General features: G+C 42.9%; 1 long non-coding RNA gene across 1 annotated transcript; it reads left to right on the top strand.

Annotated features, from left to right (window-relative positions):
* Nucleotides 1-1,302: 1,302 nt before the first annotated feature.
* LOC123330871 lies at nucleotides 1,303-3,291 on the top strand. Its single transcript, XR_006547119.1, has 2 exons — nucleotides 1,303-1,366; nucleotides 1,938-3,291. It is a non-coding gene; the product is annotated as an uncharacterized LOC123330871 (long non-coding RNA).
* Nucleotides 3,292-27,135: the final 23,844 nt, after the last annotated feature.

Genomic DNA, 27,135 nt, shown 5'->3' on the forward strand with positions numbered 1-27,135 from the left:
TGAAAGCAAAAGGAGAAGGAAGTGGTAGAGGATGAGATAGTTAGATAGCATCACCGACTCAATGGACATAAGTTTGAGCGAACTCTGGGAGATGGTGAAGGACAGAGGAGCCAGGAGCGCTGCAGTCCGTGGAGTTGCAAAGAATCAGACATGACTTAGCAAATGAACAATAACAACAAAAACTACTAGAAATAATAAGGGAAACATCTTCATATTCAAGGAAAGTAGGAAACATGGTTTCTATAAAAGAAGGTACAAGGAATGGAGGTGCATTTATGTTGAGGAAAAAGAAAGGAACTTTGTCCTGATTAGAGACTGCTGCTGCTGCTGCTGAGTCGCTTCAGTCGTGTCCAACTCTGTGTGACCCCATAGACGGCAGCCCACCAGGCTCTGCCGTCCCTGGGATTCTCCAGGCAAGAACACTGGAGTGGGGTGCCATTTATTTCATAATGGGAAAGAGAAAAAATGCAGGACAAATTGTAGGTTTGTGGAAAAAGAATCTTGGGAAAAGAATTTTACATGTGGTCAGGCTGGCTAAGATCAAAATGAATTTATTTAAGTCAGTGAGTTTTAATATCAAAGGTAAGCTGGTACAATATTAAAATATGGTTTTTTCACTGTTGAAAGGACAAGTTGTTTTGGATTGTTAGTCTGCTCTTAGTAAGACATTGTAAACAAAAGTTTTTCTTTACCTTTTAAGTGGTCTGCCTAGAAAACAAAGATTCTATATTTTATCAAAATAATTTCTTGTGTTTGTTGTTTTTATCAGGTCTTTGATTACTTAAGTAAACCTATTCTTCTTGCTATTAAAAAAGCAAAGTTTTGCTCAAAACTATGTACCCTCCTGTATTTGCTTGTCGCTGTGGTAAAATGGCTCTTATTTCATCATAGTGACCTATGATCTTTTTATGACTAATTGTTTTAAAATCTTTTTATATTTGTTTACAAACTTCCCCAAGTCAAATTCTACATAAAGTGTTTTGATTTATAACTAACTTTAGGGTTTCCTGGGGCGGGGCAGGGGCGGGGGGCTCTGGGACTCTGTGACCCTGTGCTGTGCTGTGCATAGTGGCCCAGTTGTTCCCACTCTTTGTGTCCCTTTGGACTGTAGCCCGCCGGGCTCCTCTGTCCGTGGGGATTCCCCAGGCAAGAATACTGGAGTGGGCTGCCAAGCCCTCCTCCAGGGGCTCTTCCCAACGCAGTGATCAAACCCAGGTCTCCTGCATTGCAGGCACATTCTTTACCATCTGAGTCTCCAGGGAAGCCCAAGAATACTGGAGTAGGTGGCCTATCCCTTCTCCAGGGCAACTTCCCAACCCAGGAATCGAACCAGGAGCGCCTGCATTACAGCTGGATTCTTTACCAGGTGAGCTACCAGGAAAGCCCTGTGACCCCATAAGTTAAACTAATTAGGCTTATTTGATATGTTTAATTACATGGGAGAGTGTAAGTGTTAGTCATTGAGTCGTGTCCAACTCTTTGCGACCCCATGGACTATAGCTCACCAGATTCCTCTGTCCATGGGATTTTCCAGGCGAGAATATTGGAGTGGGTTGCCATTTCTTTCTCCAGGGGATCTTCCCTACCCAGGGATTGAACCCAGGTCTCCTGCATTGCAGACAGATTCTTTACTGTCTGAGCCATCAGGGAAGCCCAATTACACAGGAAGCATTGTCAAGTAAGAAGTAATATTAAACTTTCTTTTTATTGTATTTTTATATGTTTATATGTGTTCCTGAAATTGAGCTAAATTCCTGGAAATCTGATAAGTTCTGGTCTAATGTAATCAGTCACAATTATATCTTAAAATGTATATGTCACAGAAATACCTGAATTTCCTTGTCAATAACATTGTAATGAATTCTCATCAGATCTTTTTATCTTTTTTTAAAATGATTTTTAATCATGCCCATTTTAAAGTCCTTTATCGTTTACAGAGTTATGGTTTTACTGTGACGCTTTTGCAAAAATGTTCTTGCAAAAGTGCTTCATCTTAAAGGAGATTCATGAAAAAGACTTTGACAAGTACAGGTTTTTACTAACTTGAAGATCATAAAACAACTGAGTGAGAACTCCAGAACTAATGGGAAAACTGGATTCAAGCAAAACAAGTGTTAATTACATGGAACTGAATGAACTGAGGAAGCTGATTATAATTTTTTTATGACTTTTTGTTTGAAACATTGGTTCCTTAATATTTCATTTTCCCAGATTTAAGGAAACCTTTCATCTTCATCTGAACATAACATGCAGCAATTTGGTAAAAGATACCTTTGTAAACACAGATGAAACATTCGCTTTTTCTCCCTATTTGATCCCTTCCATAATTAGAAAATCCTTGAGTATTCTTCCTCAGCAATAGAGTTAGTTATTTGCATAAGTTCAGTATGAATCTGTTCTCCTGGTAACAGAACACGATTGGAAACATTGGCTATATTGCCAAGGCTTTGACTGCAATGTCATATTTGAGAGAGATATACATGGACTCAATTTGACCAAAGCTTATATGGTCAGTCATTGTTTTCACTGCACTTACAGGCCAAGTTTAATGCAAACAAATTAGTTTTACTGTGATTATCTGTTTTTAATGGGGGAAATTGTAGAGAGAAAAATTATGTTTGTAGCTATTAGATTCTAGTTCTGTCAACTGTCTTTAGGCATATAAACTAGTCTGGATTCTAAACTCTTGTAGTTACCTCAAGTATCTTGCTACATTTCCAATTTTTTTCCCCTTTTCTAATTTGGAATCACTGAGGACATAGAATGCTCTTGAATCTCCTTGGAAGAGGCTATACCAGATCTTCCTAACTACAGCCAGACTTCAGGTATTTGAACCTTAGGAAGGCATCTCACTACTGAAGATGTCTTCAGCTGTGAGATCTTTAAGTCAAATTGACTGGGTTAAGAGGTAGCCAGCATGGTGGTAGCTTGATTCCTCTCAAGGTGCTTGATCAAGACTTCATACCTTAACATGAAACTCTTTCTTCTTCTTTTCCTTACGCTGGCATTTGCCTGGAAAGATAACATGATTGTCCACATCTCCTAGGCCATTGCTAAGGAGGGTATCTAGAATTTGGAACAACTTTTTATTTCGGACTAGGAGATTTAGTCCCTGAATGCGTTGAAAAGATAACTGACCCCTGGCTTGAATGGGCAAGTGAAACAGCGTCTGCAAATGAATCCATTGAGCCACCTGGGAAGCCCGAGGTTATCTAACCGTCCCTCTGACTGTCCACAATTAAACTGAGACACCTCACCAGTCAACTCCCCTGAATTTTACTTTCTCAGGTTAGAAAGGACATACCAGGCATTTTTTTGTGCTTCAGAATTCTCTTCCTTTGGCAGGTCCCTACTACCCTAGTTAAGAGTAAATGTAAATGAGGCCATGATCAGGAACCTCTCCTTAACTCTTGAAAGTATTGTGGAGCCTACTGCTAAAGAAATAGCTCCCCAACAACAGTCCGTAGACTTTCTTTCTGAAGTTGCTCTTGATAATAGGATAGCCTTTGTTTATCTTTTAGCTGGACAAGGAGGTATCTGTTCTGTGGCCAACACTACCTGCTGCACCTGAATTAACACTTCTGGGGAAGTTGAAACTCATTTACATACAAACACTAAGCAAGCCAGTTGCCTGAAAGGGTGACTCCTTCATGCAGTCCTTTCTTTGACTTACTTGATTTTCATTGGTTTAGTCTTGGGGATCATGGCTCTGAGTGACACTCCTGACATTGGGAATTATCCTACTAACAATAGTCATGGTAGTCTGTCGTGTCACAGTCTTTCAAAACTCTGAAATGCATGTTTGTAGCCATTAACCACTAAGTAAATGGAGATAAGACTGGAATGCCAGAAAATGAATGAAGAATGTGACCAACTAAAAAGTTGTGAGCCTGAAGTCATGACCTGTTGGATACCACAGAGGTTCAGCCAGAAAAAAAAAGTCATGACCTGTGAATACCACACAGAGGATCAATAAAAGCTGCAAGAACTATGGAGCAGTAGCCAAGAGTGGCACTAATGCCTTACATATTTTTTGGTCACATCCCTTGCAGATATGAAGTACTAGCTGGTTAAAATTCACTGAGTTTGACTTGTGTTATGTATGGAAGGCGAGGAGGGGCTCTCTGGCTTGGGTGAGTAGGAAGATAAAAGTAAGGACTTAGCAAGTCTTAGGGGAGAGCCTCGATGAATTCATTCATTGACATATGGAATTTAAAGTAGTAAGACGATTGGATAGTGATGTCTAGGAGGCAACTAGAAATGTAGACCTTGAAAGAAAAGCTCAGAGCTGGGAAGATTTTCAGATGACCTATGACATTATACCAGTAGATGGAGAAACCAGAGACTGAATTAAGTTACCAAGGGAGAGGTCAAAAGACCCTCAAGGGTGAATCCGTGGGACTTACACTGGGGAAAGGGAGAGAATGACTCTGCAACAGAACCAATTCATTAAATTGCACTATCTCCTTAATAGCTGTGGATAGGAGCTAAAAAATTAGATAGTGTGTCCCAGCTAGAGTTGAGATCAGCAGGACTGGCTGCATGGGGAAGGTAGGAATGATGGAATCAGGGGTGCTGGCCAAAGCTTTGCTGGAATGTCTCCCTGTGGATTGCAGACTTCCCAGAGTTGGTTTTATAGGGCTTCCATAACTAAGTACCACAAGCTGGGTGGTTTAAGACAATAAGAAATGTATGCTCCTCGAGTTCTGGAGGTTAGAAGTCAAGGTGTTTGCAAGGTTGGTTCCTTCTAAGGACTGTGTGCCTCTTCCCTAGCTTCTGGTGATGGTTGACATTCCTAAGTGTTCTTGGCTGGCGATACAGCTCTCCAATCTCTGCCTCCATTTTTACATGGTGTTCTCCATGTTTCTCTGTGTGTTGGCATGACCTTCTTCTTGTAAGAACACCAGTCATGTTGGATTAATGACCTTATCTTAATTGGTTACTCCCGCAATGACCCTGTTTATGGATAAGGACACATTCAGGGGTACTGTTGGTTAGGACTGTACCATTTCTCTTTGAGGGGATGCAATTCAACCAATAAAAGGCCTGATGAGAAGAAAGAAAGTGGTGTAGGTAGGGGGAGGAGGAGAGAAATGGAATCTGGTCAGTGTGGCAGAGATGCAAGTGGAATTTTTGAACACTAGGGAATGGTGGAAATGCTTTTTGCTGCAAATGAGTCTGAGTTTGGGGTAACTATTGGTTTGAACACATTTAATTACACCTCTAGCTTTAGAATAGCATTTTTTTTTTCCGTCGGGAATTGACTTGGATATGTGAATTAGGTGGTTTACTAAAGCTCTAGTGTAGATGGACCCAGTACTCTGCAGAGACTTGAGGTGATAATCTTGTTGGAAGTGCGAGGCTAAGGGACTTGCCCTAAGCCAATGTTTATGGCAAGCCCATCATGTTTATATGGTCTGTTGTTGTTTGGGATGACCTCCCAAATAGGGGAACTGTTGAAGGTAAGGGAGGTCCGACTCCTAGCCAGCTTTTGGACATCCATCCATCTCTACTTTATCCTTTCATCCTGCTGACCTTCCCAGATCTGTTGTAACTATAGTAACCCAAATGTGTTAGCTGGAACGAAGACTGCAGGATTTCCATGCTCTCAGACTCACTTACTGGCTCATGCTTATCAGCAGAGAGAGCGGTGGTGGTGGTGGTGGTGGTTTAGTTGCTAAGTCATGTCTGACTCTTACGACCCCATGGACTGTAGCCTTCCAGGCTCCTCTGTCCATGGGATTCTCCAGGCAAGAATTCTGGAGTGGGTTGCCATGCCTTCCTCCAGGGGATCTTCCCAACCCAGGAATCGAACCCAGGTCTCCTGCACTGCAGGCAGATTCTTTACCAACTGAGCCATGAGGGGAGCCCAGAGAGAGCAGAGTGTAAGTTAACTTTTCTAGTATGGTAGTTCAAGCATTTGGGGGCAGCCTCTAGTGGCAGCGATCTTACACAATGATGGCACAAGCTTTTACTGCCCTTAGAAGAGTAAATAAGAAGCTGTACATGATATAACACAACCTGTGTTACAAGAAAGATTTTGCAACAACTCACAGAAACAAGGTACATATTAAGTATAGCAGAATGGTTGCTTCTAAGGAAAGGGAGGAGGGTGGGGGGAGGCCCAAACAAAATGAGAGGATTGGTTGACTGACTGATAAAACCAGAGAGGGCCATTAGAGGGACCGATGAGGAGAGCGAACTACAGATCAAGGAGTGCGATTAATATAACCTCCTGTACCAGAAGTTTTAAAAAACAAGCAAAAAACCCCAGAATATGTGGGTCAGAACTGCGACTCCACTATTCACGAGCTTTTTGGAAATTAATCTCTCGATCCCTCAGTGTAAAATGGAGATAGGATTAGTTACCTACCTCAGGAGATTGTCCTGACAATGATGTGAATGTGAATATATAAAGTGCTTAGAAGAGCAGCTGGCACAGAGTGCACACTCAACCCTATGGCTGAGTAAATTAAACAAAAGAATCCATATAAAGTGCTTAGCACAGCACCTCGCCCACAGGATTCAATTCATGTTAGTTAGCTGCTATTGTCACAGGCATCATCGTTACCATCACCATTTTTTTTACATGGCCAAAACCATGCCTTAAATGAGAAGCGGGCAAGGGGGCGGGAGGACTGTTGTGCACAATTGAAAGACAATGCTTTCTACTATGCCGGCTCCACCTGCATCATTCTTTTTGCGTAATCTTAAACAAGTCGCTTCACTTCCTGCAGTGTCAGTTTCCTCAAGTAAGCCTCCTACACCTGTCGTCAGCATTAAATCTCACTCTTGGCACATCATTCCTTTGGAAGCTCTAGTTTTGGAACCCAGCACTTAGTCTGTGTTAGCTATTGTGACAGGACCCAAAGCAATGGCAAGGGCCTGATCCTCAGGGAAGTCACATAGTTCCTTGTGGCATTGCCCTGACCCACTAGGCATGTCACATCCTCTAACACAAGTCCCATTAGTGCAACCTACTTGTATGCCAAATATGGGCTCATTGGGAACTTCTGGTGCCCCATAGACGCAGAAGCCCAATCAAAATGGGATAATCTGGGTTACCCATCATTGTCTCAGGGACTCTACTTGTCTTGTTCTGACTTTTCAAAAAACTTCTGTTTATTTTTGGCTGCACTGGGTCTTTGTTGCTTTCTCTAGTTGCAGCAAGCAGGGGCTACTCTTCATTGCTGTGCACAGGTTTCTCATTTCAGTGGCTTTCTTGTTGTGGACCAAAGGCTCTAGGCACACGGGCTTCCGTAGCTGCAGTTCGCAGGCTCGGTAGTTGTGGCTCATGGGCTTAGGTGCTCCAAGGCATGTGGAATCTTCCAGATCAGGGATTGAACATGTGTCCCCTGCATTGGCAGGTGGATTTTTATCCACTGCACCACCAGGGAAGTCCCTGCTCTGACTTTTTATTTTCTGTTTTGTGTCAGAGTTTCCAAGAACTTGCTTTGTTGTACTATTTCACAGCTATTCTCTCATAGTCCTTGTAACAGCCCTGCGAGGCAAGAACTGCTTCTCTCATCATTCTGTGAATGAGGAAACAGAGGCACAGGGATGTAGAGTCATTTGCCCCAGATTACATAAGGAGTAAGTGTCTAAGCTAGTGGCTGAATGCACGCAGCCTGACAGCAGAACTTTTACTACTAAGCCAGCTCTTGGATATTCCCAGGGAGTTTGGCAGTTTGGATCAAAAGGAAAATTGGATATACTCTTGATCTAACAATTTTACCCTAATGAACTTATCTGATAGATCTGTTTGGCTGTTTGAATGATTATGATGGCAAACAAAAAGACAACTAAACATCCATTTATAGAAAACTGGTTAAGTAATTTACAGTACATAGTTGCAGTGGGATGACGCAGTCTCATAAAAAAGAATAATGCAGATTTATATGCATTAACATGAAACTAGCTCCAAAATAGGGCTTCCCTCATGGCTGAGTCGGAGAAGGCAATGGCACCCCACTCCAGTACTCTTGCCTGGAAAATCCCATGGACAGAGGAACCTGGTAGGCTGCAGTCCATGCGGTAGTGAAGAGTTGGACACGACTGAGCGACTTTACTTTCACTTTTCCTTTCATGTATTGGAGAAGGAAATGGCAGCCCACTCCAGTGTTCTTGCCTGGAGAGTCCCAGGGACGGGGGAGCCTGGTGGGCTGCCGTCTATGGGGGTCGCAGAGTCGGACACGACTGAAGCAACTTAGCAGCAGCAGCATGGCTGAGTCGATAAAGAATCTGCCTACAATTCAGCAGACCCAGGTTGGTTCCTGGATCGGGAATATCCCCTGGAGAAGGAAATGGCAACCTACTTCAGTATTCTTGTCTGGAGAATCCCATGTACAGAGGAGCCTGGTAGGTTACAGTCCGCGGGGTCACTAGAGTTGGACGTGACTGAGTGACTAAATCCCCACCACCATCCCCAAGATACAGTCTTAAGTAAAAAAAGTTTGCATGAGGATGTATATTAAAAAAAGATTGTAGAAACAGTGTGTATAGCATGCTGTCATTAACACTTTTTAAAAAGAGGTGGACACACACACTTCCTTATAGTTTTGTCTACAAAAAAAAAAAAAAAAAAAATGCCTCTAGAGGCATAAATAAGAAAGTTGAACTAGTGCTTATCTCTGATGGGCAGAATAGGAGAATTGGAGATCTGGGAGAGGCAAAATTACTTCTCATCCTTTTGCACAGTTCTTTATTTTAACTCATAAATGTGTATTGCCTTTTCAAAAACTATTTGAAAAGAGATGGGGTAAGAAAAGAAGAAAGACTTGTGGGAGGCATGGAGGTTTCAGACCCTCCTCCAATGTTCCAGTTCACTCCTGGGTTTCTGGGGAATGAAGGTTTAGCACTGCAGGTTAGCGCTGCTTGAGTGCTTGCTTGTGGCCACTTTCAAACTAAGGGCTTGGTATAATACCTTATTTCACTTAAACCTCACAACTGTCTACCAGGCCCTGCTATTTCACCTCTTTCTCATAGAGATTGCTCACAGTGCAACCCGACCGGATCCTCCAGAGGTAACAAACATCTAGAATAGGCCTCCCTGCCGCTAGCCCATCCCCATTCCATTAGGCTATTCCGAATGCTGAGGGTCTCCTAGACCAGTGGTTCACAAAATGCTGTCTCCAAGTGGCAGCATCATTATCATCTGGAAACTTGTTAGAAATACAGATTCTCAGGCCACACCCCAAACCAATTGAATCACAAATTCTGTGAGGGGAACCCAGTAGATATGGTTTAGTAAGTCCTCCAGGTGATTTTGATATATGTTTAAATTTTAGAACTGTGGTCCTAGGCCAGTGTCTTTGCCTGGGAAACATTAAACATTTAAATATTAAACACTAAAAATATCAATGTCTGAGTCTCACCTCACCCTGGAGATTCTGCTTTAATTGCTTCTGGAGGAGGCCTGGGCACAAGTGTCTCAGTGCTCCCCAGGCGATTGACCTAGAGCTTTGGAAACAGCCATTTGCGTCTGGGAATGGCAAATGGCACGCTGACAGCATAAAATCAAGCTGCAGGGACTAACGCATATGTAAGAGCATCACAATGTCCCAATTTTAAGTCCTGTCCCCTTCCCTAAAACCTGCACCTAAGCCAGGAAGCAGAACCATGCATGAGCAATGCTCCTTGGCTAAGCAGGTACAAGCTTATCAGGTTGAACACTTTAGTAGTGTTACTTACTTTAAGCCTACACATTCCATCTTTAGTGAACATTGAGAAGAAGCAGGAGAGAAAATATTATATTATCTGCAAAATAATTTAATAGAGAAAATTAGATCTGTAGATGGCACAGTAAAAACCTAGTTTTACCAGCTCACCATTCCTGGGACTTAAATATTTTGTACTGAAGATCACATCATATCCCATAGCACGTCTCTGACAAAATAGGGGTTCAATCAGCATTTATCTAGTCAATGAATCCACTAATCAATAAATGAATGAATGGATGTCATTGAAGGAGAAGCTATTTCTGTCTTTGGCATCCGTGGCCCACCTTACTACCAACTGCCATTCTTGGAGTGAAGTGTGGGGAGGGAGAATCCATTCACAATAACTGTGCTAAGATCAGGTGCTAGAGCTGAATGTCACTCTAAGCAGACTGTAAACCCCAGTGGGGGTGAGAAGGGTGAAGCAGGTGTGGTGGTCATTAGGGCTGGCAAGTAAATATTTCCAGGTTTCCTTCCCAGAATATAGTAGGATGGCACAACTCTGCCCCTCAGAGTTCTCTATGGCCATGTGACTTGATTGGCTCACTGAAGCAGAAGTTTTGAATTTTGCTTCTGCACAAAAGTTTTAAGAGCCAGTGTGTGATTTGTCCTCCTTGTCTGTAGGATGACCAGCCTTCCTGGTTGCCTGAGATTGAGGAGTTTTCCAAGGAGTGGGATTTTCAGTGCTAAAATTGGGACACCTCCAGGCATCAATGTTTCAAGTAGTGATCATTCCATCAGCTTGAGTCCAGGAATGAGGCCAGTCCATCAAATAAGAGACTCAGAGCATTGAAATAACTTGCCTGGGGACACAGTCAGATCAGAGATGGATTCCAGATCATGTCTGTCTGGCTTCAGAAACCACAGTCATATACCACCTGGGTGTAGATAGTCTTTATTACATGTATCTTTTTATTTTTAAGTCCCTGGGTCAGGAAAATCCCCTGGAGAAAATAATGGCAACCACTCCAGTATTCTTGCCTGGAGAATTCCATGGACAGAAGAGCCTGGTGGGCTACACTCCATGGGATCACAGAGTCAGACATGACTGAGCAACTAACATACACACACATACACATAGTTGCTTTATAATATTGTGTTAGTTTCTGCTGTACAAAGAAGTGAATCAGCTATATGTATACATAAATGCCCTCCCTCTTAGAACTTTCTCCCACCCCTTCTCAAATCCCATCTCTCTAGGTCACTACAGAGCTCAGTGCTCTGCAGAGCACTGAGCTGAGCTCCCTGTGATCCACAGCAGCTGCCCACTAGCTACCTATTTTACACATGGTAGTACTTTTCACTTTCATGCACTGGAGAAGGAAATGGCAACCCACTCCAGTGTTCTTGCCTGGAGAATCCCTGGGACGGGGGAGCCTGGTGGGCTGCCATCTAAGGAGTCACAGAGTTGGACACGACTGAATCGACTTAGCAGTAGCAGCAGCAGCAGCAGCAGCAGTGTATATATGTCAGTCCCAATCTCCCAAGTGTATCCATCCCCACCCCAGGTCCACACATCTGTTCTCTATGTCTGTCTCTATTCCTGCCCTGTGAATAGGTTCATCTGTACCATTTTTCCAGATTCCACATGTATAAATATACAATATATATTTTTATCTTTCTAACTTACTCTGTATGACAGTCTCTTAGGCCCATCCACATCTCTACAAATGACCCAATTTCACTCTTTTTAACGGCTGGGTAATATTCCACTGTATATATGCACCACATCTTCTTTATCCATTCATCTGTTGATGGACATTTAGGTTGCTTCTCTGTGCTGGCTGTTGTAAATAGTGCTGCAGTGAGCATTGGGGTGCACGTGTCTTTTTGAATTATGGTTTTCTCAGGGTATATACCCAGTAGTGGGATTGCTGGGTCATGATAGTACTTCTATTTTTAGTTTTTTAAGGAACCTCCATACTGTTCTCCATAGTGGCTGTATCAATTTATAGTCCCACCACCAGCATAGGAGGGTTCCCTTTTCTCTTCACCCTCTGCAGCATTTATTGTTTGTTGCTTTCTTGATGATGGCCATTCTGACTGGTGTGAAGTGATACCTCATTGTAGTTTTGATTTGCATTTCTCTAATAACTAGTGAAACAACAAAGGATTAATCTCCAAAATAATAGAAACAGCTCATGCAGCTCAGTGTCAAAAAACAAAAAAAACCAATCAAATAATGAGCAGAAGACCTAAACAAGTATTTCTTTAAGGGAGACATACAGATAGCCAAGAGGCACATGAAAAGATGCTCAACAGTGAAAGTGAAATCGCTCAGTCATGTCCGACTCTTTGTGACCCCATGGACTGTAGTTTACCAGGCTTCTCAGTCCATGGAATTTTCCAGGCAAGAATACTGGAGTGGGGTGCCATTGCCTTCTCCCAGGGGATCTTCCCGACCCAGGGATCGAACCTGGGTCTCCCGCATTGTAGGCAGACACTTTACCCTCTGAGCCATCAGGGAAGCCCAATAACTAGTGCGTTGAGCATCTTTTCATGTGCCTCTTGGCTATCTGTATGTCTCCCCTGAAGAAATACCTGTTTAGGTCTTCCGGTCATTATTTGATTGGGTTGTTTGTTTTTGGACACTGAGCTGCACGAGCTGTTTCTATTATTTTGGAGATTAATCCTTTGTTGTTTCATTTGCAAATATCTTCTCTCATTCTGAGGGTTGTCTTTTCATCTTGTATATGGTTTCCCTTGCTATGCTAAATCTTTAAAGCTTAATTAGGTTCCAATTGTTTATTTTTGCTTTCATTTTCATACTCTAGGAAGTGGGTCAAAAAAGCTCTTGCTGTGATTTATGTCAAAGAGTGTTGTTCTTATGTTTTCCTCTAACAGTTTATAGTGTCCGGTCTTACATTTAGGTCTTTAATCCATTTTGAGTTTATTTTTGTGTATGGTCTTAGGGAGTGTTGTAATTTCATTCTTTTACATGTAGCTGTCCAGTTTTCCCAGCACCATTTATTAAAGAGACTGTTTTTTTCTCCATTGTGTATTCTTGCCTCCTTTGTCATAGACTAGGAGACCATAGGTGTGTGGGTTTATCTCTGGGCTTTCTTTTTTATTTTGTTTACAACTGTGGAAACTCTGGTCTACAAAAGTAAGTGAGAACACCTATTTTCCCAAATTCATTGAATGACACTCATTTCACAAACATTTATTGTATTCTACGGAATTAAAGGCCCTGGGGTGAGATGTTATGGGTTACACAAAGATGAAGAAATGCTGTCTATGATTTCTTCCCTCAAGAAATGTACAGTGTTGAAAGGAGATAGGCATGTACATGACTCACTGTATCCCAAGGCAGATGCTGAGAGATATTATTAAAACATTTCGTATACCTTTCTGTATTTAACAAATTTACCACAAGAAGTGCATATTATTTTTTTAAAGTGTTTATTATAGAAAGCAAAAATTAAAAAGTTAAAATATCTTTAGGGTTTCCCAGGTGCCACTAGTGTGCCTGCCAACACAGGAGACATAAGAGATGCGGGTTCGATCCCTGGGTGGGGAAGATCCCCTGGAGGAGGGCATGGCAACCCACTCCAGTATTTTGCCTGGAGAATCCCATGGACAGAGGGGCCTGGCGGGCCATGGTCCATAGCATCGCAAAGAGTCCAACACAACTGAAGTGACTTAGCTCGCATGCATGCAAAGTGTCTTTACTCTTCAGGTTACCAATTCATAGTAGATCAATAGTAATAATAATACCTAGAAAAAGTGTATTAATGCTTTCTTTTTCTGAAGCTCAGTACCATTTATTCAAAGATGATGATACAGCTGCACTTACCTGCCTTCAATAGGGCAGAAGCTTTGAGATTTCCTTCAATTATTGCCGACTAATTTCCCATTGTATTCATGGTTCCTCATTCACCCTGTATGACCAATGGCCCAAGTCTACATGCCCACTGGGCAGAATTCTCTGACATGGGTCAAAGCCAAGTAACTGGTCCAAAGGATTATAGTCTTTGTTAAGGAATGAAGGACCCAGCCCTCCCTAAAGATCCTTCCCACTGGTTAAAGGCATTAGAAGAAAGCCTTACCAAAAAAGGAGGTGGCAGTCAGGCCTGAGACAGAGGAAATTTGGAGCCCAGGACCTTCCAGGATAACGGGACTCTCTTGCCAGCCCTGGACAAAGAGAGTGTGGTTTCTGGGGAAAGTATCACTGTCCCACTGTCTACTGTGGGACATTCTCCAGGGCTGCAGTGAAGTTTTAGTCTCTGAGTACAGTTGATAGTACCTCCTGCTTTGGTGACTTGAGCACCAAAGTCACCAAAGTTAAGGTAAGCTGCAAATGTGTGCCTGCTGGAAGTGTTTGGGGAATGGAGGTAACAATAAGCAAACAAATAAAACCTACTGCTTTGAGATGTTTTGTAACAGCTGTGCTCCCTATAGAACAGATTTCCTCCTTGCCTGGATCCAAGAGCATCTCCTGGGTCCTCCTGGTTAGAATGCCTAGTGTCCATGGAGAATATGAGCTGAGGAAGGAGGGGGACTGTCTCCCAGCTAAGACCAGGCAGCTGTCATGCAAGGTAAAACCTTAGCAGCTGTAATGAGGAGGTGCAGAGGGCCTAGGGTCTATCAATTCCAGGTGGGAGCTTTCCTGCAGGTTTACAGGTGAATCAGCTTCCACTGAGAAAGTGATAGACTGTAATGTAACTTGTGACATCTTTGCCCAAGAACAGCACAGACTGAACTTTTCTGTTCTGTGCAATATGGAATGGAAGATACAGACTAAGCTACTTCTTCATGCCTTGAGACATCTTATAATATATATGTGTTATGTGTGTATGTATAATACTGATTTGGAGAAGGCAATGGCACCCCACTCTAGTACTCTTGCCTGGAAAATCCCATGGATGGAGGAGCCTGGTGGGCTACAGTCCATGGGGTCGCACAGAGTTGGACACGACTGAGCGAATTCACTTTCACTTTTCACTTTCATGCACTGGAGAAAGAAATGGCAACCCACTCCAGTGTTCTTGCCTGGAGAATCCCAGGGATGGGGGAGCCTGGTGGGCTGCCATCTATGGAGTCGCACAGAGTCGGACACGACTGAAGCGACTTAGCAGCATAATACTGATTATATTATATTATTATCCTATTATTCTATTACTATGCCAGTCAGGAGAGGCTAGTTAGGCTGAAGTAATACACAACCCAGAATATTATGGCATGTGTGCTAAGTCACTTCAGTCGTGTCTGACTCTTTGTGACCCTGTGGACTGTAGACCACCAGGCTCCTCTGTCTTTGTGGTTCTCCAGGCAAGAGTACTGGACTGGATTGCCATGCCTTCCTCCAGGGTACCTTTCCAACCCAGAAATCAAATCCCAGTCTCTTATGTCTCCTGCATTGGCGGGCATTAGGGTTCTTTAACACTAGCGTCATCTAGGAAGCTCAACATTTTATTGACTTAACATGAAAAAAGTTTACATCTAACAGAGGTCCCCACCACTTAGATTCCTCTAAGTGGTGATTCAGGTTCCTTTCATCTTAAAATGCCATCAGCTTTGACATTTGGCCCCAACAGTTGCCCCCAAGGGAGAAGAGAGTACGCTAAAGATTGTCACTAGGTCTACAAGCACTGGCCACGACTTCTGTCACATCCTACTGGCAGAATCCAACCACAGGGTCCCATCCTAACTGCAAGGGAGCCGGGAAATGTTGTCTTTTGTGTGCCAGGAAGACAAAATGAAATTGATGACTATCTAGCCAGTCTTCCCTGCAAGTTTCTCCAAGTTGAGTTATATAGTATTTTTCTTCTAATTGTGGTTTGCATTTGATACCATTTAGTCTGCCTCCTTTCTTGGCACTGTATTCTGTGACACCTTTGTGACACCTCTGGGCAGCATCCCATTTCTCACAGTGGCACTGTGAGTTGTCAGGACAGGTGTTATCATACACATTTTATAGACTGAGGACCTCAAGAGCCAGAATAGTCACATGACTTGTCCAAAGTATATACTACTTGAGGACAGAAGAAGAGGGTGACAGAGGATGAAGTGGTTGGATGGCATCATCAACTCAATGGACATGAGTTTGAGTAAGCTCCAGGAGATAGTGAAGGACAGGGAAGCCTGGCGTGCTACAGTCCACGGGGTTGCAAAGGGTTAGACACGACTGAGGGTCTGAACAACAACTGGGACAGAGCTCGCTTTCAGGTCAGCTCTCAGGTTGGCAGTGTCTCCTCTACACCATCCCATCTACCCCAGCAGCTCACACTAGATGAGGCACAGGATTAAGTGAGCAGAAAATGCATTTTAATTTTACTATAAATCCGCCTAATTTATTATTTAAGCCCCTGCTCTCTCTTGGAAGGTGTCAGCAATGAGTCCAATCATTTTACTATCTCTCCGTCTTTGAAGGTGTGTCTAGGTTTGGGTTGGGACGTGGCAGGGTGCAGGGGTTAGTGCCAAGGTACTGGGGGATCTATTTGTTCCTCAAGTCAGCTCTTGGAGGAGGCGTCAATCCAGATGACTACAGTTCCTGCTAGTCTCCCTACTAATAAAGATGCATCTGCACCTCCTTCCTGTCCACACAGCCCATGCATGCCCAGCAGCTCCCTGCTACTTTGGGGTCACTCCAGGGTCTGGCAAGCTTTGTAAGCCCACACCCCATAGCTGATATCTCCCCAGGCTTGTGCCTTTCTGAGGAAAGCGGGGAAGGGAGGAGGGATGGATCCACCAGGCCTTTGCTGTCTCACTTTTCATTCATCTCTCCTCCCACCCAGTGAAGGGAAGTATTTCTCATCTTCCAGAGAAACCCCAATCTCCCCAGGCCTTTTTCTTCTGAATCACTTTGGCTGCACGCCTGGTCCTCTCCAGTCCTCTGAGGCCTTTTATAACACAAAACATAACTCAGAGAAGTTTTTCATTCTTATTTTTCTTTTTATGTTGTCACATCATTCTCTTACCTTGAGGCAATGAAACAAAGGGCCTGCTGTCCAAGGCATGGAGATGGGGACAGGGGAATACCAAGAAAGAAACCACTTCACTATCACATGTGTATCACGTGTAACTTCACCAGGTCCTTGTGAGGTGAAGTTCTGTGTCATTTTCCTGAAACTAACAGTGAGGGGAAGAGGCCCTGATGAAAGTTGTTATATTTGGGAACTAGCAGGTTAAACCCCTTCCTGCCTGACTGGTCTTTAAATGTACCATTTCCCTTCCTCTACCTCATCCCCTATGAATCCACCCTCAAAAGATTGATCCAGCGATCTTGGTGATCAAGTCTTCACTTAAGAATTGAGGACCTGGTCTTCTCAGAGTAAGACCCACAGCTGGGTTGTCTATAGATGATTCTCTAGCCTTCTAAATGTGGCAAAGGTGATGTGTTTCTCTGTGTGTTTAAATGTTTATCACTTCACTTCCCCTACCTCAGTTATGAGCACGCACCCTAGAGTAAATCTGTCCTCCTCCCGGGAGGACATGTCATTGTACAGTATGTCCACAATGAGGAAGCTAAAGGAAGCATGAAGATGACCTAAGTGCAAGGATCACTTGTAAGAGCTGCAGAAGTCAGATCAACTGACAGGCAAAGAAATGCTGCCTGAAAGCAAAGCATCATTAAAAAAAAAAAAATCTGACTTGTACCAAATCTTATTTGCAAAGTGGATTTTAAAATCATTTCAAAACACACTAGGCTTTCAAAAGATGTTTGTTTTAGAGTACACTTGGCTTGTGGTCAAAAGCTGGAGTTTCGGTGATACATAGTAACAATTGTAGTATAATTACTGGCTACAGAATACCAGGTGCCCAACCAAGCCTTTTCTACCCACTTAAGAGAGCCACGCCAAGTAAAAATGCCCTGCCAAGCCATACCCAGAAGTTCCAGAGCTCAGCCTTTGTCACGAAGAAACAATTAATTCACAGAGCAAAGCCATTATTGGGCACAACCAGGCGTTCTATTGTGAACACCTTTTGTTAATACATGTTGAGAATTTGAACTTTCTCACAGTTAAGAGGCCTGCTTGAGAGAGAATTTAAACCAAGCCAGGCACAAGGTTGTTTTCTTTTTTAGATTTGTGATTTTTGTGTCTATGGGATCAAGACAGTAGGGAAATGCTGGCTTTGGAGGCCAAAGTCTCCTCTAGCTGTGATTTGACCTCAGGATTAGTAGTGTTCTCTATTCTTGTGTGAAGAGATTGCTTTAAGTCAAGAGAATGAACTCAAAAAAAAAAAAAAAAAAAAACAGATAAAACACAGGAGTGGTATAGGGAAGGAACATATTAAGAGGCCTAGGGATGCACTTCCTCATTATATGTAAGGAAGCTATTTCCTAGGTTCCTGAAGCTATAAAAAGCCAAGTGAATTTGCTTAAGTTAATAAATTTTATTTAATTATGATGATAATACCACAGCAAAATGTTTTATGTTTCCTCTCTTTTTATTGCTTCCTGTTAGTTATTGAGAGAAGAAATTCAGTGTAACTTTTTTTGTACTCTGATAATGATAAGACTATTTCATTTGTTTCGCATACACTTCCCAATGTCCACGTTTGTGTGCGCATATAACTAAATTGAATAGGTGGCTGCCTTATGTGGTTGCTACAAACACAGATGTAAGGCTAAAGGTGGGGCCCAGTTTTATTACAGCAAAACCCCATCATTGAAGCCCTTTGCTAGGCTTTGGAACTGATCGTTCTGTAGTGAGAGAAAAAGCAAAACCTTCAGTTCTCGGAATGACCTGAAAAATCTGTGGTATGAACCTTATTCTTCTTTCTGAACCCTGGGATGAGAATGAAGTTTTACATTCAGCTAAAGTGATCAGTCTGCTTTGGTTTGTTGGTGTCAGGTGTCCTGGAAGCAGGCTGGGTCTCCCGGGGTTCAGCTGACGGGCCTTGCATGCTTTTTCACCAGTAGTGGCAGAGGTGGAGATGGTGGAGCCATAGAGTGGACATCACTAGGAAGGGGATGTGAGCCAGGGGCTGTCTGAACACCTCCCTGTCTTCTCTCTGCAATCCCTCAAGGTTGGTGCCTCTGCATTTCACACACAAGGAAACCAAGAAAAAGAGATAGTAAGTTATTACCTGAACCACATGGAATCCCTGTTTTTGCAGATCAAAAAAGGTCTACTATCAGCAACTTCATAAGATTCAGCCTAATACTTGCCTAGTTAGTAGGCTGTGATCCCAGAGTTTGAACTCCTACCTACCCCCCAAATTACAGCTGCATATCTGTATTTCAGATGGCAGAACGGGGCTCTGAGCAGATGCATTCAAAAATAGTCTATCAGTAGACTATCTCCTTTTTTCTCTGGTCTGTGGTCTCAACTACTGACTGTATTCATGTCGTAGTGTGAAAGTTAACTGGAGACAGACAAGACAGGCCTGCCTGTGGCTATTGTTCTTACTGTGAAGCTGAAATCAGCCTGTCAGGCCAACTCTGTCAGGCCGGCGCCTCCAAACTACCTGCCTAAATATATCTTCCTCTCAGGATGGCACAGAGCCGGATATCCCATTTCCCAAGCTGAACTCCCACCATTAGAACCTCTCAGCTCTGACCATATGCCTTCCTCCTACAGCCATTGTCAGACTCTGCTCAACCTCTCCTGTTAACACACTAATGACTAGTTTATCTTCAGATTACATGAACTCAGGGCTTGGATCAAGTAACTTTTGTTTGGAACTGATGGGTAAGGTCAGGAGCCTGAGGGTGAATCATGGACTATTAGATGCAATGGAAACATTAGAAGCTGTATTGGCCAACCCCAGCCTTTTACAGCCATGGTAACTGATATACAGGTACCCACGCTTTGGTGGTCTTGATTGCAGAATGACCACATTTTGCCTCAGACTGAGGGGTTTCCTGGAGCGTGAGACTTGCTGTGCTTAAACAGGGCAAGTCCTGGACAAACCATGATGAGATGGGCCACTCTACTCACTTGGAAGCCCCAAACTCTTCAGCTTCTCTGGGCAAGTCAGATGTGCACAGGGCCTTACAGTGAGGGTCCCACAGTTGCCTGGTCCAGCTCAAAACCCCTGGGGTGGGGGGTAATGACAGCCAACACAAACTCACAGGACACAGTTTAGACCAGGCTGGCTCCCCTGAATAGTCAGTGTCCTGCCTCCATGAGCTTGGACACCACATGGAAACAGTCCTGTGAGGTAAGGTGGTGTCTGCCTCATGACTGACTGAACTCTTAACCTCCTGGACCACTGCATTTGGGAAGGCCGGTCGGGTTGAGTCAGTCTCAGAAAATAAGGCTGCGGTCCAGTTTATCGACTTCATAGCGAGCGCCTCTGGGTCAGCCGCAGCCTCGCGGGGCACAGTGCGTGCAGGGAGAGGGCCACTAGGTTTCGTCTCTGCTCTGTGTGCTGGCTGGAGAGGGGGATGCAGAAGTGCTCGGGGACGGGAGACGGGTCAGCAGGGTGCCCCGTGCTGCCGCCACTTCCTCTTTCAGAAGTTTTGTCACTCAGAGGTTTTGAATCCTGCAATAAGCAGTTATTCTTGGCTAACTTTGGACTTTTTCCTTAAATGTCAAGCCCCTAATTTTTAAATATTTCTTGGTTTTACTTCTCCCGGCCTATTTTGCCCCCAGCCCTTGGTTGCTTGCTAGCTCTTTCCTTTACCAGGTCTCCTGCTTTCTATTCTGCTGGCACACAGCTCATGCCCTGCACCTGAGGATGTGAGTGAAAGTCGCTCAGTCCTGTCCGACGTTTTGTGACCCCATGTACTGTAGCCTGCCAGGCTCCTCAATCCATGGGATTCTCCAGGCAAGAATACTGGAGTGGGGTGCCATGACCTCCTCCAGGGGATCTTTCCCGCCCAGGGATCGAACCTGGACCTCCCACATTGCAGGCAGATTCTTTACTGTCAGAGCACCTTGCGGTGAGTGCATGTTAGACAAAGAGGAGAAGGAAAGGGGGACCCAAGGAAGGAGTAAGGCACAGATCCAAGTCAGGCAAAATTGTCAGATGGTCCAAGTTAGCGTCAACATTCTCTGTCCTGCAGGCATTCCTTTAAGTTACTCCTGGATACCCACCTCCCCCCGATTCCTACAGACACCTGCTGAGATCTACTTTTTTTATGCCCCACTCTTGTTCTCCACTGCCACTAAAATGTCTTTCTTGGTGGCAAAGAACAGATTTACCGATGGGAAAAACTAGTCACTGTTAATGGAAGTTGAAGTCAGAGGCCAAGGCCACAAAAGTGACTCTTAACTATGACCTGTATAGTAAATACCCCTTTTGAGCTGTCTTAACACTCTTTAGTGTTAAGCCTTCCTCTTAATAAAGCATATTTAGAAAGCATATTTAGAAATATGCTTTGAGTGATTCTCAAAGCTTAGTGCTAGACCAGCAGCATTGACATCACTTGGGGACTGGTTATGCAAATTCTCAGGTCCACCCCAGCCATGTTAAAGTGAATTCTAGAAGTGGGGCTCAACAAACTGTGTTCAAGAGCTCTCAGGTGATTCCCGTGCAGGCTCAAGCTTAAGAATCCCTGATAATGGTAAGGCCTTTTCCCAAATAAACAGGCAAAGTCCAGTTTAAAGTGGCCATGGGTCATTTCTGTGTGTGAAACACTCATTTATCCTTTTCTTTAAAATTCTGGGGCCTTTAGGCTGTTCCCAAGTAGATAGCCTGTTCCGCACACTCTCCTGGACTGGGCCTAAGCCGTGCCAGATGAGGGACAGACGTTCTTGGCAAGTGGGGCCACTCTTCTCTTTCTGTCCGTGGGCCTCTTGCCTGTCTTAAAAAATATTTGGCTTCCCGAGTGGCCCAGTTTGGAGAAGGCAATAGCACCCCACTCCAGTACTCTTGCCTGGAAAAATCCCATGGATGGAGGAGCCTGGTAGGCTGCAGTCCATGGGGTCGCTGAGAGTCGGACACGACTGAGTGACTTCACTTTCACTTTTCACTTTCATGCATTGGAGAAGGAAATGGCAACCCACTCCAGTGTTCTTGCCTGGAGAATCCCAGGGACAGGGGAGCCTGGTGGGCTGCCGTCTCTGGGGTCACACAGAGTCAGACACGACTGAAGCGACTTAGCAGCAGCAGCAGCAGCAGCAACACTTTAGTGAACTTGATGCCAGTGGAGGGATTTTGAAATTGGGGGAGAAGATGGGAAGCATTGTTGTTGCTTTTGTTGCTCAGTCGTGTCCGACTCTTTGCGACTCCATGGACTGTAGCCCACCCAGGCTCCTCTGTCATGGGATTCTCCAGGCAAGAATACTAGAGGAGGAGGGGACGCACAAGTGGAGGATTAGCTGTGATGAGAGTTGCCAGATTTAGTAGAGCAAAATACAGGGTGCCCAGCTGAGTCTGAATTTCACATAAACAGAGAATAATTTTTCAGTATAAGGACGTCCCTTGTGATATTTATGATATACTAAAAATTATTCACTGTTTATCTGAAATTCAAATTTAACTGGGTGCCTTGTCTAGTATCTGGCAACCATCTGAGCCACGAAGTCTCCTGAACATGCAGCCTGTGCAGTAGGAGGCCAGGATTGCTGCAGAGTTTGGGACAGTTTCCAAACGTCTGGCAGAAGGGAAGCAGCCTGTCAGAGAGGGCATCATGTGGCACAGTCAGGTGAGATTGCTGCCCCCAGTGCCAGGCCTGCTGATGTGTGGGGCATCTGAGGTAGGCCTGAACGGAATAGCCCTGGAGACTGGCCAAGGTGCCGGTAAAAAAAGGGCGTGTTCTGCTGGGTCCTTCCCAGAAAATACAGTGTCTGGTTCCGGTGCTGACAACTGACCCATCTGATCTCCATCACACTAGAATATTATTTTTAGAGCTGGGGAAGGAGTGACAAGGTTTTAAAAATAAGGTACTAGTTATAGGGGGGAACTGTATTCAAGAAGCTCAATCCTAAAACTGAATGTGGAAAAAAAAAAAAAAAAAAGAGAGAGAAGCTCAATCAGTCCTGACGATGAAATGCAGACCCTGGGCTTGCTTGCTAACGTTAGATCTAGAAAAGGTTAGTACCAGCAGCTTTCCACGTAAAATTGCCTAAGACTGAGACCCCCACCCTTTTTGTTTTAGGCTGTGCCATGTGGCATGTGGGATCTTAGTTCCCTGACCAGGGATCAAACCCAGGCCCCCTCCATTGGGAGCTCAGAGTTTAACCACTGGTCCACCAGGGAAGTGGCCTTTAACTTTTTTTAATAAGCAAAGGTGATGCTACTAGCGTCCAGAAAATTGCTTTAGCCACCTAAAAACATCTTCAGTTAATGAAGAGAGAGGCTGTTTTGTTATCCACTGTTGGTTTCTGTACAGGATATACACTGTCTGATCTTCCAGACCTAACCTCAATCCTTCTTCTCTACCCTGCTCTGTGGTCTCGGAGGCTGACCCTGAGGACTCCCTCCCCTTCTGTCTTCTTTTAGGACCAGCCAAGGGGAAGACATCAGCAGGAGATTGGAGGTTGAAGGATAGATGGTCAGAAGAATAGCTTTTTTGTAGTTAGGGTTTATTAAAATGCTCATGATTTCAACCACTTGATAAAAAGCACTTGAAATAAGAAGAGATGAATATTTCTTTAATATGATAGACTATATCTATGTCATTCCCAAGATAAGCATTCTGCTTTATAGGGAAATGCTAGAGGTAGGAATAAGACAGAAGTGCTTGCTATAACCATTATTAGTTAAAATTTTCCATAAGATACTGGCAATCATAGACAAAGTAAAGACTTCAAATATGAAAAACTGGGAAAGAAAAAAAAAATACTCGCTATGTGCAGATGATAAGATTTTATCTTGATAAGCCCAATAAAAACTATTATAAATAATAAGATAATTCAGTAAATTAGAAGGATGCAAAATTAATATATAAAAACCAACTGATCTCACATATACAAACAATAACCTATTAGAAGATAGAAGGATAAAGGACATTATTTAAAGTAGCAACAAAAAAGAGAAAATACCTAGAAATAAATTTAACAAATATGCACAAGACCTATATGTAGAAAACTTAAAAGGAAAAAAAGGGAGGGGGGACTCCAAAAAAAAGATTTGAACAAGTAGAAGATATAACTGGATAGGAAAATAAAAAATTGTTTAAGTGTTATTTACCTCAGAGCTACTTTAAAATTTTAACACAAGTCCACTAAAATGCCATTTTTTTTTTCTTTTTGAAGTTGACAAAATAATCTTCAAATTTATATTGGAGACAGGGGTAGAATAACCAGGAAAATTCTGAAAAGAAGAGAAATATGTACATCTGTGTGTGATAAAAGGTCAGATATTAAAACACATTATAAAGCCTCAGTAATTAAAACACTGTGGGACTAGTCCATAAATGAATATACAGATGAGTGGAAAAGATGAGAGTGTTCGGCATGCATGCGTGCTAAGTTGCTTCAGTAGTGTCCGACCCTGTATGATGCTATGGACTGTAGCCCACCAGGCTCCTCTGTCCATGGGGATGGTCTAGGCAAGTATACTGGAGTGGGTTGCCATGACCTCCTCCAGTGGATCTTCCTGATCCAAAGATCAAATCCACGTCTCTTATGTCTCCTGCCTTGATAGGCAGGTTCTTTACCACTACTGCCACCTGGGAAGCCCCAAGAGTGTTCCAATACAGACCCAGACAGATAAAGGAATTAGCATATGATAAATCACCAGGAAAAAGAGCAACTGTTCAATAAACGGTATTGGTATAACTGAATAGTCATCTGGAATAAAACTAGATCCACACTTCACACTGTACAATAAAATACAAAGAAATCATATATTTCAGTGTAAAAAAAAATCATACTAAAATTACTAAAAGAAAACTATGAAAGAATTTCTTTATAACCTTGGAAGGTCTTTATAAATGTGACTCAAAATCCAGAAGCCATTTAAAAATTTATAAACTCAATTATGTAAAAATTTTTTTAAAATTCTGTGTGGATATATATATATATATATAGCACCATAATTAAACCAGGAAAAAGTATTTTCAAGTCATATTACAAAATACTAATATCCCTTATATACAGAGCACTACTAGAAATAAATAAGAACAAAAAAATTGACAACCTAATAGAAACATGGGGAATGGAAATCAATAAATAACTAAAGAGTTCTGGTACCAATTCCAGTGTGTGTGTGTGTGTGTGTGTGGTACCACTTCCTCTGTGTGTGTGTGTGTGTGTGTGTGTGTGTGTGTGTAGCGGGCAGATTCTTATATCAACAAACTGACTGTCCTACAATTCAGCTCACTTCTGACACTATCTGCCCAGAGGTAACATTAGATCCAGCTGGTTAAGGGTTTAATCCAAGATGGTCCATTTTCCACTTCAGAGATCAGTAGCAAGTCCAAGTTTTCACTTGTGCTTCAAAACCAGGGCTATAGATTGGAATTTCCAATGCTCCCCTCTTTGGATTTGATTCATTTGGTAGAGTAGCTTACAGAGTTCAGATAAATTGGATTACTTATTGGATTACTGGTTCACTGTAAAAGAAGATAACCCAGGAACAGCCGGATGGAAGAGATGCATAATGTAAAGTATGGGGAAAGGTTGAGGAGCTTCCAAGCCCTCTCTAGGCTCACTACTCTCCCTAAATCTCCATGTATCACCAATCCCAAAAGATCTCTGAATCTCTTCTTTTGGTTTTGTACAGAGGGTTCATTACATGGACATGATTGACTAAATTATTTTCCATTGGAGATTGAACTCAATCTCCAGCCCCTTTCCCCTCCCAGGACATGGAGAAACAAGTTCCAGCCCTCTAATCACATCATTGGCTCCCCTGTCAACCAGCCCTCAATCTTACGTGCTTTCTAAAAGTTGTCTTGTTAACATAACATGATACACATTTACTGCTATCACCACTTAGGGTATTCCAAGGGTTTTAGGAGCTCTGTGCCAGAAAAACAAATATATATTCCTTATTATAAATCACAATACCATAACTCATAGAGAAATTCATAAATATATGAAAAGATATTCAAATTCTTAAGATAAATGCAAATTAAAGCTATGCTGATATATAATTTTTCACATATCAGATTTTCAAAAATCTAAGTCTGATTGTCTTTGTATGATTATAAATTGTAACAAGTCCATGGAGGTTAATTTGGCAAGATCAACCAGTCTTACAAGCACATATACCCTTTGACTCAACAATCCCTTCTAATCAAATCTATTCTATGAATAGATTTGACACCTAAAATGATGTAGGTACAGGTTATTAATTGAAGCATTACTTGTAATATCAAGATTAGAAACAGTCCAATGACCATCAATACAATACCTGTTAAATAAATCATGATGCATTCATATCTTGAGTTGGCAAAAAATTTTGCTCAGTTTTCTTTCCATAAGATGTTATAGGAAAATCTGAATGAACTTTTTGACCACCCAGTATAAGGGCTTTCCAGGTGGTGCTAGTGGTAAAGAGCCCACCTGCCAATATAGGAGACTCAAGTTCAATCCCTGGGTCAGGAAGTTCTCCTGGAGAAGGAAATGGCAACCCACTCCAATATTTTTGCCTGGGAAATCCCATAGACAGAAGAGCCTGGCAGGCTACAATCTATGGGATCATAAACAGTCACTTAGTACTCAGTATACTAAATGACTTCCTGGTAGTAGCTGGTAAAGAATCCACCTGCAATGTGGGAGACCCCAGTTCAGTTTCTGGGTCGGGAAGATCTCCTGGAGAAGGGATAGGCTACCTGCTCCAGTCTTCTTGGGCTTCCTTGGTGGTTCAGATGGTAAAGAATCCACCTGCAATGTGGTAGACCTGGGTTCTATCTCTGGTTTGGGAAGATCCCCTGGAAGAGGGCATGGCCACTCACTCCAGAATTTTTGCCTGGAGAATCCCCATGGGCAGAGGAGCCTAGTGGGCTACAGTCCATGGGGTCACAAAGAGTTGGATACGACTGAGTGATTAAGCACACCATATTAATGGAAAATTATACAGCTATAAAAAGATAGAAATAAAAAAGAAAGATAATGAGGATGTGCTCTATATTGTACAGATACAGAAAAACCTCCAAGATATATTTAAGAAAAAATGCAAGATACAGAGCAGTATGCACGATCTGCTACATTTTGTGTGATAAAAAGAAAAAAATGCATTCAAGTATATGCTTATATATACATAAGCTACTGTGAAATAATATCCAAGAGACCAGTAACAGTAGATTGGGAGGAGAAAAGGGGAGGAGATCTAATGAATGGGAGATAGTAAAGGAAGAGACTTTCACATTTATGGTTTTTAAATATTTTAATTATGAGTATATATTACTTATTCAAATATTAATATGTAAATAAGCCTTTCCTGTGGTGACGCAGTGGTAAAAAACTTGCCTGCCAATGCAGGAGACACAAAAGACGTGGGTTCGGTCCCTGGGTTGGGAAGATCCCCTGGAGGAGGGCATGGCAACCACTCCAGTTTTCTTGCCTGGGAAATCCCATGGACAGAGGAGCCTGGCTGGCTACTGTCCATGGTGTCACAGAGAGTCGGACATGAC

Source organism: Bubalus bubalis, chromosome 2 (genome assembly GCF_019923935.1).
Source record: "Bubalus bubalis isolate 160015118507 breed Murrah chromosome 2, NDDB_SH_1, whole genome shotgun sequence".
Taxonomy (NCBI): Eukaryota; Metazoa; Chordata; class Mammalia; order Artiodactyla; family Bovidae; genus Bubalus; species Bubalus bubalis.